We start from the raw sequence: 15913 nt of genomic DNA, 5'->3' as shown, positions 1-15913 counted from the left end.
AATTGATCTCAAGCCCAAAAAGCCTCTTGGAAGAGCTCAAGAAGGATTTAAAAAATCAAATTAGAGAGGTAGAAGAAAAATTGAACAATTCCTTTAAAAATACAATTGACAAAATGAGGGGGAAAGTACAATGAAGAAAACAACTACTTAAAAAGTGGAATTGGTCAAATGGAAAAGGAGGTACAAAAGCTAACTGAAGAGAATTCATTAAAAATTAGAATTGGGCAAGTGGAAGCTAATGACTCTATGAGACATCCACGCAGTCAAACAAAATGAAAAGAATGAAAAAGATAGAAGAAAACTTAAAGTATTTCATTGGAAAAACAACTGACTTTGAAAATAGATCCAGAAAAGATAATTTAAGAATTATTGGTCTACCTGAAAGCTATGATGAAAAAAAAAAAAGCCTGGACAGCATCTTCCAAGAAATCATTAAGGAAAACTTCCCTAAGGTCCTAGAACAAGAAGGTAAAATAGTCACCAAAAGAATCCACCAATCACCTCCTGAAAGAGATCTCAAATTGAAAACACCAAGGAACACTATAGCCAAATTCCAGAATTATAAGGTCAAGGAGAAAATACTGCAAGCAGCCAGAAAGAAACAATTTAAATACCATGTAACCACAGTCAGTATTACACAGGACCTTGTAGCTTCTACATTAAAAGATCTGATGGCTTGGAATATGATATTCCATAAGGCAAAGGAGCTTGGATTGCAACCAAGAATCAAAAGCAAGCACAATCTTTCAAGCAAGAAGATGGACATTCATGAAATAGGAGAGTTCCAGACATTCTTGATGAAAAGACCAGAGGTCAACAGAAAATTTGATCTTTACATACAAGACTCAAGAGAATCATAAAAAGGTAAACAGGAAAAGGGGAAAAAACATGTTATTCAATAAGGGCAAACTGTTTATATCCCCATACGGGAAGATGATACTTGTAGCTCTTGAGAACTGTATCTTTATTATGACATTTAAAAGGAGCATACATAGACTGAGGGTGTGGATATAAATTGACTTTGATTTGATGATAAGAAAAACTAATTAAGGGATAGAAATGAACTGGAATAGGAGAAGAGGAAAGGAGGAGGAAGAAAAAGGTAAATTACATCGCATGAAGAGACACAAAAACATATTGTAGTAGAGGGTAAGAAGAGAGAGAGATGAACATTGTTTGAATCTTACTCTCATTGAATTTAGCTCAAGAAGTGAATAACATACTTAGGTATAAAAATGCAACTTGACTTATAGGCAGTAGGAGGGGGAAGGGGAAAGAGGAAAGAGAAAGGATGGAGTGGGAAGGGAGAAAAGAGGGAAGAAGTAGTAAGGGAAAGGGGAAAGAAAGGGAAGAGGTCTGACAGAAAAAAGGGAAGATTGAGGGAGGTAGAGATGAAAAACAAAACTCTTTTGAGCAGGGAAAGGGAGAAAGGAAAAATAAAAGCATTAACTGGAGGATGGGGTGGGACAGGATGGAGAGAAAGACAGAGATAGTAATCATAACTGTGAATGTGAATAGGATGAACTCTCCTGTAAAATGGAAGTGGATAGCAGAACGGATTAACAATTGTAATCCTACAATATGTTGTTTACAAGAAAAACATTTGAAACAGAGGGATACACACAGAGTAAAGGTAAAAGAGAGAATAGAATATATTATGCTTCAGCTAAAGTAAAAAAAAAAGCAGGGGTGGTAATCCTGATCACAGACAAAGCAAAAGCAAAAACAGATCTAATTAAAAGAGATAATGAAGGAAACTATACCCTTCTAAAAAGGCACCACAGACAAGGAAGCAATATCATTACTAAACATAAATGCACCAAGTGCTGTAGCAGGCAATTCTTAGCAGAAAAGTTAAGGGAGTTATAGGAAGAAATAAGTAGCAAAACTGTACTAGTGGGAAACCTCAACCTCCCCCCTCTCAGAACTAGATAAATCTAACCACAAAATAGACAACTAAGAAGTTAAGAAGGTGAATAGAATTTTAGAAAATTTGGATATGGTAGACCTCTGCAGAAAACTGAATGGAGATGGAAAGGAATACACCTTTTTCTTGGTGGTACATGGCACCTGCACAAAAATTGTCCATATACTAGGGCATAAAAATCTCACAATCCAATACAGAAAGGCAGAAATATTAAATTCATCTTTTTCAGATCATGATGCAAAAAAAACTAAATGTAATTAAAGGTTATGGAAAGATCGACTAAAAATTAATTGGAAACTAAATAATCTAATCCTAAATATTGAATGGGTCAAACAACAAATTATAGAACCAATCAGTAACTTCAACCAAGGGAATGACAACAATGAGACAACATACGAAACTTATGGGATGCAGTGAAAGTGGTTCTTAGAGAAGCTTTTATATCTCTCAATGCTTACATGAATAAAATAGAGAAAGAGGAGATCAATGAATTGGGCATGCAACCAAAAAAGCTAGAAAAAAATTTAAATTCCCAATTAAATATCAAATTAGAAATTCTGAAAACCAAAAGAGAGATTAATAAAATTGAAATTAAGAAAGTTTTTAATAAATAAAACAAAGAGCTGATTTTATGAAAAAACCAATAACATAGATAAACCTTTGTCTAATTTGATTAAAAAAGAGAAAGAAGAAAACCAAATTACCAATATCAAAAATGAAAAGGGTGAATTTACCACCAATGAAGAAGAAATTAAAACAGCAGTTAGGAACTATTTTGCCTAACTGTATGCCAGTAAATTTGACAATCTTAGTGAAATGGATGAATATTTTTAAAAAATACAAATTGCCTATATTAACAGAAGAGGAAGTAAAATACTTAAATCACCCCATCTCAGAAAAAGAAATTGAGCAAACCATCAATGAACTCCCTAGGAAAAAATCTCTAGGGCCAGATGGATTTACAAGTGAATTCTATAAAACATTTAAAGAACAATTAATTCTAATATCATATAAGCTATTTGGAAAAATAGGTGGGGTCCTACCAAATTCTTTTTATGATACAAATATGGTACTGATACCTAAACTGGGAAGAGCCAAAACAGAGAAGGAAAATTATAGATTTCCTTAATGAATACAGATGCAAAAATTATAAATAAAATACTAGTAAAGAGATTACAGTCACTTATTATGAGGATAATACACTTTGATCAGGTAGGATTTATACCAAGAATGCATGGTTGGTTCAATATTAGGAAAACCATCAGCATAGTTGATCATATCAACAACAAAACTAACATTAATCATATGATTATCTCAATAGATGCCGAAAAATCTTTTGACAAACTGCAGCAACCATTCTTATTAAAAACAATAGAGAATATAGGAATGAATGGAGTCTTCCTTAAAAGGATAAGTAGCATTTACCTAAAGCCATCAGCAAGCATTATGTGTAATGGGGATACACTAGAAGCATGTCCAGTAAGATTGGGGGTGAAACAAGGATGTTCATCATCACCGTTGTTATTCAATATTGTACTAGAAACGTTAGCTTTAGCAATAAGAGGAGAAAAAGAAATTGAAGGAATTAGAATAGGCAGAGAATAAACTAAACTATAACTTCTTGCAGATGATATGATAATATACTTAGAGAATAGTAGAGAATCAAGTAAAAAGGTACTTGAAATAATAAACAACTTTAGCAAAGTTGCAGGATATAAAATAAACCCATGTAAATCATCAGCATTTCTCTATATTACTAAAAAAAAGCCCAACAGCAAGAGATAGAACAAGAAATTCCATTTAAAGTTACTGTAGACATTATAAAATATTTGGGAGTCTACTTGCCAAAACCAACCAAGGAACTGTATGAACACAATTACAAAAAACTTTTCATGCAAATAAAGTCAGATCTAAATAATTGGAAAAGTTTCAGTTGCTCATGGCTAGGCCAAGCTAATATAATAAAAATGACTATTCTACCTAAATTTATTTACTTATTCAGTGCCATACCAATCAAACTACCAAAAATTATTTTATAAAGCCAAAATAAAATAGCAAAATTCATCTGGAAGAACAAAAGGTCCAGAATATGAAGGGAATAAATGAAAAGAAATGCAATAGAAGGTGGCCTAGCCATATCAGATCTTAAATTGTAAAGCAGCAATCATCAAAACTACTTGGTGCTGGCTATGAAATATAGTGGTTGATCAGTGGAATAGGTTAGGTACGTAAGACACAAAACTCAATGACTATAGTAATCTACTATTTGATAAACACAAAGACCTCAGCTTCTGGGATAAGAACTCACTATTTGACAAAAACTGCTGGGAAAACTGGATAATAGTATGGCAGAAACTGGGCATAAATCAACATCTTACACCGTATACCAAAATAAAGTCAAAATGGGGACAGAACTTAGATATAAATGCTGATACTATAAGCAAACTGGGAGAGCAAGGAACAGTTTACCTGTCAGTTTTATGGAGAACAGAAGAATTTATGACCAAATAAGAGATAGAGAACATGATGAAATGCAAAGCAAGAAGCCACAAAGAAACAATTGACATGTTGTGGAGCCACAGCCAGGATAACACAAGATTTAGCAGTTCCTACCTTAAAGGATTGGAAGGCTTGGAATATGATATTTTAGAGGGCAAAAGAGCTAGTATTACAACCAAGAATCACCTGCCCAGCAAAACTGAGTATAATCCTTCAGGGGAAAAAATGGGTATCCAATGAAATAAAGGACTTTCAAGCATTCCTGATGAAAAGACTAGAGCTGAATAGAAATTTTGACTTTCAAATACAAGACTCAAGAGAAGCATAAAAAGGTAAACATGAAAGAGAAATCATAAGGGATTCAATGAAGTTTGAACTGTTTATATTTCTACATGGGAAGATGATATTTGTAACTCCTAAGACCTTTCTCATTATTACAGTAGTTAGAAGGAGTATAACATAAACAGAAAGAAGTGTGAGTTGAATGTGATGGTATGGTTATCTAAAAAAATAAAATTAAAGGATGAGAAAGAAAAATGCCCTGGGAGAAGGGGAAAGGGAGACAGGATGGGATAAATTATCTGACAAAAAGGAGGACTGAAAGAGATTTTACAGTGGAGAAGAAAAGGAGGAAAGCAAGGAAGGAAGCACATGAACCTTATTCTCTGGAATTGGCTCAAAGAGGGAATAATATACACATCAGTTGGGTGTAGAAATCCATTTTACCATGCAGAAAGTAGGAAGGGAAGGTAACAAGAGATGGGGGTGGTGGAGGAGCTAATAGAAAGAAGGATGGTTTGGGGGAGGTAAAAGTTAGGAGCAAAAGAATTTTGAGGAAGGATATGGTAAGAGAGAGACAGACAGACAGAGAGACAGAGATAGAGACAGAGACAGAAACAGAAACAGACAGAGACATAGAGACAAAGACAGAGAGACAGAGATTGAAAGAGACAGACAGACAGACACAGACAGTGTATTGTTAATACATTGTTAATGTAATGTTAATACAATTTGAAGATCTTCCCATCCATTAATAGGCCCATGTGACCTGCTTGCATCACATGGAAGCCTGAGTCACATGAGCTTGTGGTGGGAGGAGCTTGCTGAATAGATGGAACAGGAAGGGTGGAGAAGAGCTGAGAGTGAGACAGAGCAGTCAGAGGTGGGAGAGGGAGAGAGACACAGAGTAGCAGCTGCTAGCATGAGTGAGAAAGGGAGTGATTTTGCCCTTGTTGTGGGAAGGCCCTAATTGAGGGAAGGCTTGGGAATGGTGGTGCCCCCTGCATTGGTAATGTGTATAGGTTTCTTTGTTGCTATGATGGATATGGCTTTCTGGTGTTGGAATAAATATTTTGGTTCTGCCTTCAATGAAAAGAGTCTGTTATATTTTGCAATTCAGAACTACACCAGCATATTCATAGCTGCCACAGGTGCTGTGAGTATCACATTGGCTCTACAAACAGAGACAGAGACAGAGAGAGAGACAGAGAGAGAGAGAGACAGAGAGAGATAAACAGAGGGGAAGTAGAATGGAGGGAAATACATGCTTTGAAAAAAAATTTTACAGTGAGTTTCTCTGATAAAGACTTCATTTCTCAAACATATAGAAAACTGAGTCAAATTTATAGAAATAAGCCATCTTGGAGTGGGGGGGAGGGTAGAAATGGGGAGAAAATTTGTAATTCAAAATGTTGTGAAAATCAGTGCTGAAAACCAAATATGTTAAATAAATAAATTGCATTAAAAAAAAAAGAAATAAGTGCCATTCCTTGATTGATAAAGGATATGAAGAAGCAGTTGTCAGACAAAGTAATTAAAGCTATCTATAGTCACCATAAACAATGCTCTAAATTGCTATTGAAGAGAGAAATGAAAATTAAGAGAACTCTGAGCTACCACCTCACACCTGTCAGATTGGCTAATATGACAGAAAAAGAAAATGACAAATGTTGGAAGGGATGTGGGAAAATTAAAACACTAATGCACCATTGGTGAAGTTGTATATTCATTCAGTCATTCTGGAGAGCAATTTGGAACTCTACCTAAAGGGCTATAAAAATATGAATACCCTTTGACCAAGTAATACCACTACTAGGTCTGTATCCCAGAGATTTTCAAAAAAAAAAAAAAGGAAAAAGACCTATGTGTACAAAAATACTTATAGCAGCTCTTTTTGTAGTGGCAAAGAATTGGAAATTGAGAGGATGTCCACCGATTGGGGAATGGCTGAACAAGTTGTGGTATATGAATGTAATGCAATCCTATCGAGCTATAAGAAATGATGAGCAAGATGCTCTTGAAAAAACCTGGAAAGACTTACATGAACTGATGCATAGTGAAATGAGCAGAACCAGGAAAGCATTGTATCTAGTAACACCAATATTGTATGATGACCTCCTATGAATAATTTAGTTTTTCTCAGCAATACAATGATCCAAGACAATTCTGTAGGACTTATGGTGAAAGGTACTATCTACAACTCCAGAGAAAGAGCTGGTAGAGCCTGAATGCAGATCAAAGATGCTTTTTCTTTACTTTATTTTTCTTAGGTTTTTTTGTCTGTGTTTTCTTACACAGAATGACTTACATGGAAATGTGTTTTGCTTGACTACACATCTATAACCTACGTCAAATTGCTTGCTTTCTCAGTGGGGGGGGGGGGAGGGAGAGATTTTGGAACTCAAAGTTTGAAAAAAGAATGTTAAAATTATTTTATATGTAATTCAGAAAAATAAAATATTAAATAAGATTTTTTAAAAATACTTTTTTGTTGTCCTTGGCTTTGTTGTCTAGCCTCAGCTCATTCTTTAGCATCAGCAATCATTCCTGAGCATTTCTGACACTATTTTTACAGAAATATATCAAGTGCTTTTATTTATTATCTGATATAATAATAGCTAGCATTTATATGGCTCTTTAAGTTTTGCAGAGTTCTTTACAAACATTATTTCATTTTTTCCTCGCAACAACCCTGGAACATAGGTGCTATTATCATCCTTATTTTACGGATGAGGAAACTGAGGCTCAGAGTGACTTGCCCAGGGTCACGCAGCTAGTAAATGTCTGGATTTTAGCTCAAGTTTTCCTGACTCCAGGTCCAGCATTCTATCCACTATGTCACCTAGCTGCCTTGGGTCTTTGATTTCATCTTCTGTACATTTATTTTCAACTCTTCAGACAGTTCTCATTTAACCCAACCCTCCCACCCCACATTATAATTGTTTCCCTCTGTGTCTTCACAATTTTATGCTTGTGAATCTTCCATCCTTCCTGGGCTGACTTGCCCTGAAACATTCTACTCTATGGGATCCTTCTTTTCTTTCCTTTAAATCCTTTCGTATCTGCTTTCCTAAAATCTAGGATCATATCAGACTATATCCACATTTCCTTTCCTTTTCTATCACAAATTCTAGGAAGAAATGGTCTCATCCCCAGAAGGTCCTCATCATTTCTACCTTAGAAACCAGTTCTTCTCTATTAGTGAAAATCAAATCCAAGACAGAATTTTCCCCCTTGTTCCCACCTTTTGTAGGATGAAATTATCGCTAAGACAAACTTGCTCTGTTTTTGACCAAGAGAAATCTTCAGCAAATACCTAGGTAACTGAAGCTCCCCATCATTACTATCTCACTGCCAGGCTGGTCACCTTTTCTCAAACTCATCTACTTCCTCTTTCTGTCCATGTGGTCTGTACTATATTTCAATGTCCAAATCACTTCTATTTCTCCTCTCTTTGATCTTCACCCAAACATTTTCTATCACATTCCCTCTGGTTCTTGGATTTCCTTCCATGACTGAACCTTCTTAATACATAACACTACCTTATCGCAACCCCTTTTATCGATCTTGTTTCTTTTGAATAAGATGGACTCATGTGGAGCCATGGTCCAGTAATGGATTTCATCCCACCAAATCTCAGTGCTACCTAAGAGATCAGTTTTCCATATATGCACTTCCTTGTATTACGACCTCTACATTTTTGTTATTTGTTGATTAAACTTTGGACATTTGTTTATAGACATTTGAGGCCATGAATTTTACTACTAACTCCTTTCTTGGATTTTGTCTCCTATGAATTTATGGCAACTCAGCTACTCTTCTTCTTCCTTTGTGTCTATTCTCTATAAAACTTAACAAGTGCTATATATAAGCCTCCTTCATCTTTTCAAGTCTTTTTGATTAGAGCTGCAAGGCACCTGGCAAGAATTTTGTAGCTGCTGTAGCTATTTTGAATTTAATGTCTCTTTCTATTTCTTCTTGATGGGTTGTGTTGGGTATATACATACATGTACACATACATACATACATACACGTATGTACATATACACATATATAAATGCTGATGATTTACATAAATTCATTTCCTATTTTGTAACTTTGCTGAATGTATTAAATATTTCAATTACTTTTTACTTACCTCTCTAGGTAACTCTAAATATCATCCACAAAAAAGGGATATTTTCATTTTCTCTTTGCCTATGCATAGTCCTTCAATTTTTTCCTTTTCTTGTACTATTGCCAGAATTAGTATTTCTAGCACCACAGAACTGGTGAAAATGGGTATTTTTGCTCTACCCTAATCTTATTGGTATGACTTCTAACTTTTTTCCATTACATATAATGTTTGCTCTTGGATATAGAGAAATACTATTTACTAAAGAAAGGTCCATTTATTCTTGTGATTTCTAGAGAGGGGGATAGTTTGATGGTTCAAAAAGCTTATTTTCCTAGTCTAAAAATTTTCATAGAAAATTGCAGATTATAATGGTTTAACAATCAGTGGTATGCACATGGACTCCAGAAAGTTTCTTTTTCTAAGCAATTCAGGCTTTCTTCTGGTCAAGGGACATTTTGGGTTCAATCTTTGTATTTTAACTTCCCACCTGGGATTCTCTTTATAAACTGGATTCTCTCATATGCTATCATGAGTTCTCTTGTACATTTCCTCCATGTTGGGAGATTATATTGTTCTTTATATATCATGAGAAATGTTTTTTATAAATTTCATTTTCTTCCATTAAATATCACATGTAATATGCAACATTTTGACCCATAGTATACTTATGATGTATTTCAGCATTGAATTCTTTGCTTCCTCAACTATAACCAGGAAAGCACTTGGTAATATGAGGAATAAATAAAGCATAAGGAATCCTCTAATATTGTTTCCAGTAGCATCTCTGTCAAGACATGCATCCAGGTAGTACCCAAAACCATGAAGCTGATCATCAATGCTTTCCATATTGTACTTATCTCCAGTCACTTCCACCTAACCTTCATAGATCTTGTCCATACCAAATCTGTCAAGAAATCTATGGGCCAACAACAGGCCTACATGACAAACTACAACATATTTTGCCAGGCCAACCATCATGCCATACTCTGGCAATTCACGAGCATAAGTTGTGCAGACAATAATATTACCCTTCTATACAGGCAAAAGCAATCTGGCAGATGATTTCTCTGTTGGTGACCAAGACTGTTATACTATATTTCAGTGTGTTAGACTTGTTTTTATCCTGAATTAATAAGCATTTCCATGCATAATAATCTGTTTTTTCTTCTTTCTTTCTCTGGAGTTTTATTTATTACCTCTTGAAATGGGCCTATTCTCGACAACATTAAAAAAAACGCAACATTTTGCCAAATGAGAACTATGCCCATATGTAAACAAAGACCAGGATATCCACAGTGCTAGGGGAGAAGGAAATCTTGACTTATTGTCTAGTGTTTTTCATAGATATGAGTGTTAAATTTTGTCAATAGCCTTTTCAGCATCTATGATTTAATCATAAGGTTTTTATTATTTATTTTATTCTAACATAACTTATTACACTTAGGACCTTCCTTATGTTGAACCAACCCTGAATGCTTGGTGTAAACTAACCTGGTGATCTGATTTTATTGCTATAAGGCACACCTGCACAACATATGGCCTACAAGTCACTTACAGCTCGCTGAGGGATTTTGGGCTGTCCTGGAAAAATGTAGGGTTGCCACTACACACTCTCTCCTGTTGTCACACGATCAGCGGCAACCAACCATCATCAGTCTGTCTCTAGTCTAACCTATCTACAACCCAAAGAAGTTTAGCCTACTTTAATTTTGGCCCTTACCTACTGTGAAGTTGTGCAGGTCTGATATAAGGATTCCTGACAAGGAAACACCCTCTACTAAAGCATATTGGCATCTTCTCTATAACTTAGAGACTTAAAAATTTGAGTAGAAAATAAATTTGGGGCAACTGGGTGGCACAGTGGATAGAGCTCTGGGCTTGGAATCAAGAAGATTCATCTTCCTGAGTGCAAAACTGGCCTCAGGTTAGCTGTGTTACCCTGGGCAAGTCATTTTACCCTGTTTGCCTCTGTTTCTTCATCTGTAAAATAAGCTAGAGAATGAAATGGCAAACCACTCCGGTATCTTTGCCAAGAAAACCCCAAATGGGGTTATGAAGAGTCAGACACAACAGAAAAATGACTGAACAACAACAAAAACAATCAAAATAAATTTAGTAAAGAATGAAAGAGTTTTGTCCACCATAGAGAAGCCTGGAACCCCACTTCATCCTTGTGGCCCCCCATAGAATCACCATCTTTAAGGAAAGTGAACAGGCCACCCATGTCTTCTTTACTCTCTGGACACCATTCACAACTCTCTAGACTTTCTCCACCATGCCTTCAAGGTAAATTTTCTCAACTTTCTTTGAAACACCCATTTTATCATTCCTTACAGAACAATAGCACTCCATCATATTCTTATTCATGTATATTCATATATAATAATTTGTTTAGGTATTCCCCTTTTAACAAACTCTCAGTTTCCAGTTCTTTGCCTCCACAAAAAAAAAGCTGCTATTAATCTTTTTGTATATATGAGAACTTTTCCCCTTTTTTTAAATCTCTTTGGGGTATAGGACTGATAGCAGTGCCATTGGGTCAGAGTCTGTTCACAGTTTATTAACCTTATGGTCATACCTCCAGAGCGTCTATACAAATTTACAATCCTACCGATTTGTTTACATAAGACCTGTGTACGTAAGGCCTCAACAACAGTTGTCATTCCCCCTTTTAACCATCTTTACCAACTTGATGGGTGTGATGTAGAACCGTAGTTGTTCTAATTTGCATTTGTCTATTAGTGATTTGCAGCATTTTTATATGTCTATTTATAGCTTAGGTTTCTTTCTTTGAGAATTACTTGTTCATATCCTTTGACAAGTTATCATCTAGGGAATGGCTTGTGCTTGTGAATTTAAAGCAGTTCCTTATATATCTTGAGAAAAAGACCCTTATCAGAGAATTTTTTTGCAAAGACTTTTTTTCCTATTCCCAGTTAACTATTTCCCAACTAAGGTTAGCTGCATTGGTTTTGTTTGTACAAAAACTATTTTAATTTTACATAATTGAAATTGTCTGTTTTATCTTTTGTAACCTTTACTATCCCTTGTTTAGCTATAAACTCTTTCCCTTCAAGGGAAAGGACAAGACAAGGGAAAGAAAGACAATCAACGACTTGACCAGGTCACACATAGTAAGCATCTGAGGCCAGATTTGAACTCATGTCTTCCACACACCAGACCTGTTATTCTATCCACTTCACCAACAAAGGATCAAAGGAAAAAGATGGCACAGGGGAGAATTCTGGATTTGGAGCCAAGGAGCCTGCCTCAGACACTGACTGTGTAACTGGATAATATGTGTCATGGTGCTGAGTCTCAGTGTTCTCATCTGTAAAATAATAGGGTCAGATTCAATGGCTATTAAGCTCCCTCCTTCTCTAAGGATTTTCCAATAACCAGTTGGAGTAGACCACATCACAATGGGCCCAAGTTCTCATTTCCATGGCATTATGGGATACAGAATGTTCACTATCCTGGCTTCTGTAATTAAACCCATTTCGCTCCAATTGTACATCACGCAATGCATACCTGGGGAAACAAAACAAGCTCTTACATCCACTTAGCCTTCACTTTAATCTTCAGATTGTTCTGTAATCAGTCTCAGGCTGTCACCGTGGAAGGAAAAGCAGGCAACGTTCACTGAGCCATTGCAATCGGTCCCTGGGAGCCAGTCACTCGTAGTGCTCCAGCATTTAGCGAGATTTTTTTTTTTAATTACATGTCAAGGTGGGGTGAGGGCACATAGGGGGAGGGATGAAATAACTGCCTGCACAGACCTGGCGAAAGACCAGAAGTCACTCTCCACACTATCCCCTTGACCAGTTTTACAATTTGACACAGAAACCTGGGTCATGATGCTGCCACCAGGAAACCAGCCAGCAGAGAGGAACTCTGGCCATCCAAGTAGCCACTGTGTGTAGACTGTACCGGAGAGACAGGAGAAAGCAAAACAAAGACTCCTTCCCCGTGACAATACTCTTTCACACTTGGAACCATATATAGCCAACTTTCATTGGAAGCAGAGTGAAGTGACAATACGGATAATCTCCCAATAATTTCTTTTTAGTTTTGAGTGTCATTGATTTGGGAGGAGAAGAGCTGCAAGTAAAAGTCTTTTGCCATCCCTAAGTACTCTTTTTACTGCAGCCGAAAGTGTGAAAAAGTACCCCGAAGGGTCAGAAAACATTGATTATTTTCCTGGGATTAAAAGATTTTTGTTGTCCAGTAGTTTTCAGTCACATCTGACTCTTTGTGACCCCATTTGGAGTTTTCTTGGTAGAGATACTGGAATGGTTTGCCATTTCCTTTTCCAGCTATCATTTTACAGTTGAGGAACTAAAGCAAACAGGGTTAAGTGATTTGCCCAGAGTCACACAGTGGCAAGTGTCTGAAGCTAGATTTGGACTCAGGAAGATGAGTCTTCTTGACTCCAGGCCTAGCACTCGATCTACTGCACCATTTAGTTGCCCTTATTAAAATGTTGCTTTATATAAATCATGAGACACATCCAGTTAATTGAATATAATAATAGTTACTTTGATGGATTACTTATTATATAAACTACGAGAGATTTCAAAGACCATCAAGTACACATTCCTCATTTAACAGTAGAGAAAATAGAGGTCCTGAAAAGCCAAGTGACTTCATCCAAAGCTGTTGTTGTTCAGTCTTATCTAACTTCTTCATGACCCCAATTTAGGGTTTTCTTGGCAAAGATACTAGAGAGGTTTACCTTTTCCTTCTCCAGCCCATTTTACAGATGAGGAAACTGAGGCAAACGGAGTTAAGTGGCTTGCCCAGGATCACACAGCTAGTAAGTGTCTGAGGCCAGATTTGAATTCATGATGATGAATCTCTCTGATTCTAAGCCTGGTGCTCTACGTACTATGTCTCCTAGCTACCTGTTATACAGGTAATAAACCCCACGGATTATTTGTGCCCGACCTGTGGTAGAGCATTCTGAGCTCATATTGGCCTGATCAGCCACAGTTGGACACATTGAATTTTGACTCAAGCATAGTTTCCTCATCTGTAAAATGAGCTGGAGAAGGAAATGGTGACCCACTTCAATATCTTTGCCATGAAAAAAGTGGGGTCCCTGAGAGTTATACACAACTGAAGTGATTCAACAAAAATCTAAAAGACATAGTAGAATGAAAATTTTTATTTCAAAGTCAAATTGAGAATTTTTACATTAAGTAAAGGACCTGGTCATTCTGGTGTTAAGTAACTCCACAATAACTCTCAAAACCTGTGCCTTCTATCCACTCAGGTACCAACCCAGCTCACAATTTCCCATCCCATGGTACTTTGCAATAGCCTTCCATTATCTACCCACTCCAATCCATCCTCCACACAGCTACCAAAATAATCCTTCTAAGGCACAGGCTTAGTCCTGTTATTTTCCCTGTTCAGTAACCTCCAATGACTTCCTGTTGCCTTGAAGATAAAATACAAACACCTTAGTTGAGCATTTAAAGCCCTCTGCATTCGGCTTACATCTACATCTGCACCCTCATGTCACATCACTTCCCCTTTACATGCTTTATATTGCAGCCAAACCAGACTACTAACTATTCCCTGAACTCACCATGACATTTCCCACCTCTGGGTAAGCCATCCTCCATTCCTGGAATACACTCCTTTCTCAAATCTGCTTCTTAAAATCCTTATTTTCTTTCAAGGTGGCCCAGGGGTGTCGGTTGTTTTTCCCATGAGGTATTTTACATTTTCTTCTATTTTTTTATTGTTTTGATTTTATTTGACTGCTTCTTGATGTCTCATTGAGTCATTAGCTTCCAGATTCCCAGTTCTAATTTTTAACAAATTGTTTTCTTCAATTAGCTTTTGTGCCTCCCTTTCCATTTGTCCAATTTTACTTTTTAAGAAGTTGTTTTCTATAGTCAATTTTTGTCCTTCCTTTTCCAAGCTATTGATTCTCTCTTGCATACCTCTCATTTCTTTTCCCAATTATTTTTCTACCTCTCTTTTTTGACTTTTAAAATCCTTTTTAAGCTCTTCCAAGGAGGCTTTTTGGGCTTGAGACCAGTTCGTATTCCCCTTTGAGGTTTCAGATGTGGGTATGTTGACAATGTTTTCCTCTTCTGAATTTGTGTTTTGATCTTCCCCATCCCCATAGAAAGAATCAGTGGTCATCATCTGTTTCTGCATTTTGCTCGTGGTATTTGCCGATTTCCTGGCTTTTAAAGTTGAGCTGTCCTGCTGGAGCACATGGGTCACTGAACCAAGCTTCTCGTGCTAGGGGCCAGGGACCTGGCCACCAGCTTTGTGTGCTGGGACTTCATGTATTGGCAACTGGAGGCTGTAGGGATCTGGCAGCTTATCTTTTACTGAGCTGGGGTCAGCAACACTGAAGCTTTCAGGGTGTGGGTGGGGTCTGGCATCTGGAAAATACCTGCTCCCCTGGGTTGCTCTGAAGCACCAGAAGGTTTGGCTGCCGGAGAATGCCTGCCTGCCTGGAGTTGTGCTTCCTGGAGTTGTGCTGAAGCACAAGGAGAATTGGCTGCTGGAGTCTACCAGTTCCCCTGCCTATGTCAAGACACTTGGGAGGTGTTGGTGTTGGGGCTTGCCTGTTCCACCATCCTGGGGCTCAGGATTTCCCACTGGTTTGACCAGATGGGGCTTGCTGCTGGCTTGCTGGGGTGCCTCGCATGTCGTACTGCTCCCCTTCCACCAGAGGAAGAGGGACCTTTCCTGTTAATGTCCCCCAACCATCCCAAGCTAAAAGACTGCTTCACCCCATCTTTCTGCTGGCTCAGCTGTTCCAGGGTTTTTCCTGGGGTGATATATTCTGGGTTTTTAGAGGTCAGTAAGGGAGAATGAGAGCAACTTACCTCTTACTCTGACACCTTGGCTCCCAGAAGTCCAAACTCTCTCCTTTTTCTTTTCATCACTATTACTACCCATCAATTCTCTCTCCTAAGTAGAACAAATGAGTATAGTCAACTGGAACACATCAAAATGTGGGCTATTACTGAAAATATGTCTCCTCCTGAACCTCTAGTCCATCATATCTCTGCCAAAAGGTGGGAGATATATCTTATCATCAGTCTTCTCAAGTCATTGAT

General features: G+C 37.2%; 1 pseudogene; it reads right to left on the bottom strand.

Annotated features, from left to right (window-relative positions):
* Window positions 1-9185: 9185 nt before the first annotated feature.
* Window positions 9186-15427, bottom strand: LOC118841711 (annotated as a pseudogene).
* Between the last annotated feature and the right edge of the window lie 486 nt (window positions 15428-15913).

The sequence above is a fragment of the Trichosurus vulpecula genome, chromosome 1 (genome assembly GCF_011100635.1).
Source record: "Trichosurus vulpecula isolate mTriVul1 chromosome 1, mTriVul1.pri, whole genome shotgun sequence".
In the NCBI taxonomy this organism is placed as follows: domain Eukaryota; kingdom Metazoa; phylum Chordata; class Mammalia; order Diprotodontia; family Phalangeridae; genus Trichosurus; species Trichosurus vulpecula.
The sequence above is the reverse complement of the archived record's forward strand: the minus strand, read 5'-3'. Positions and strand labels throughout refer to the sequence as shown.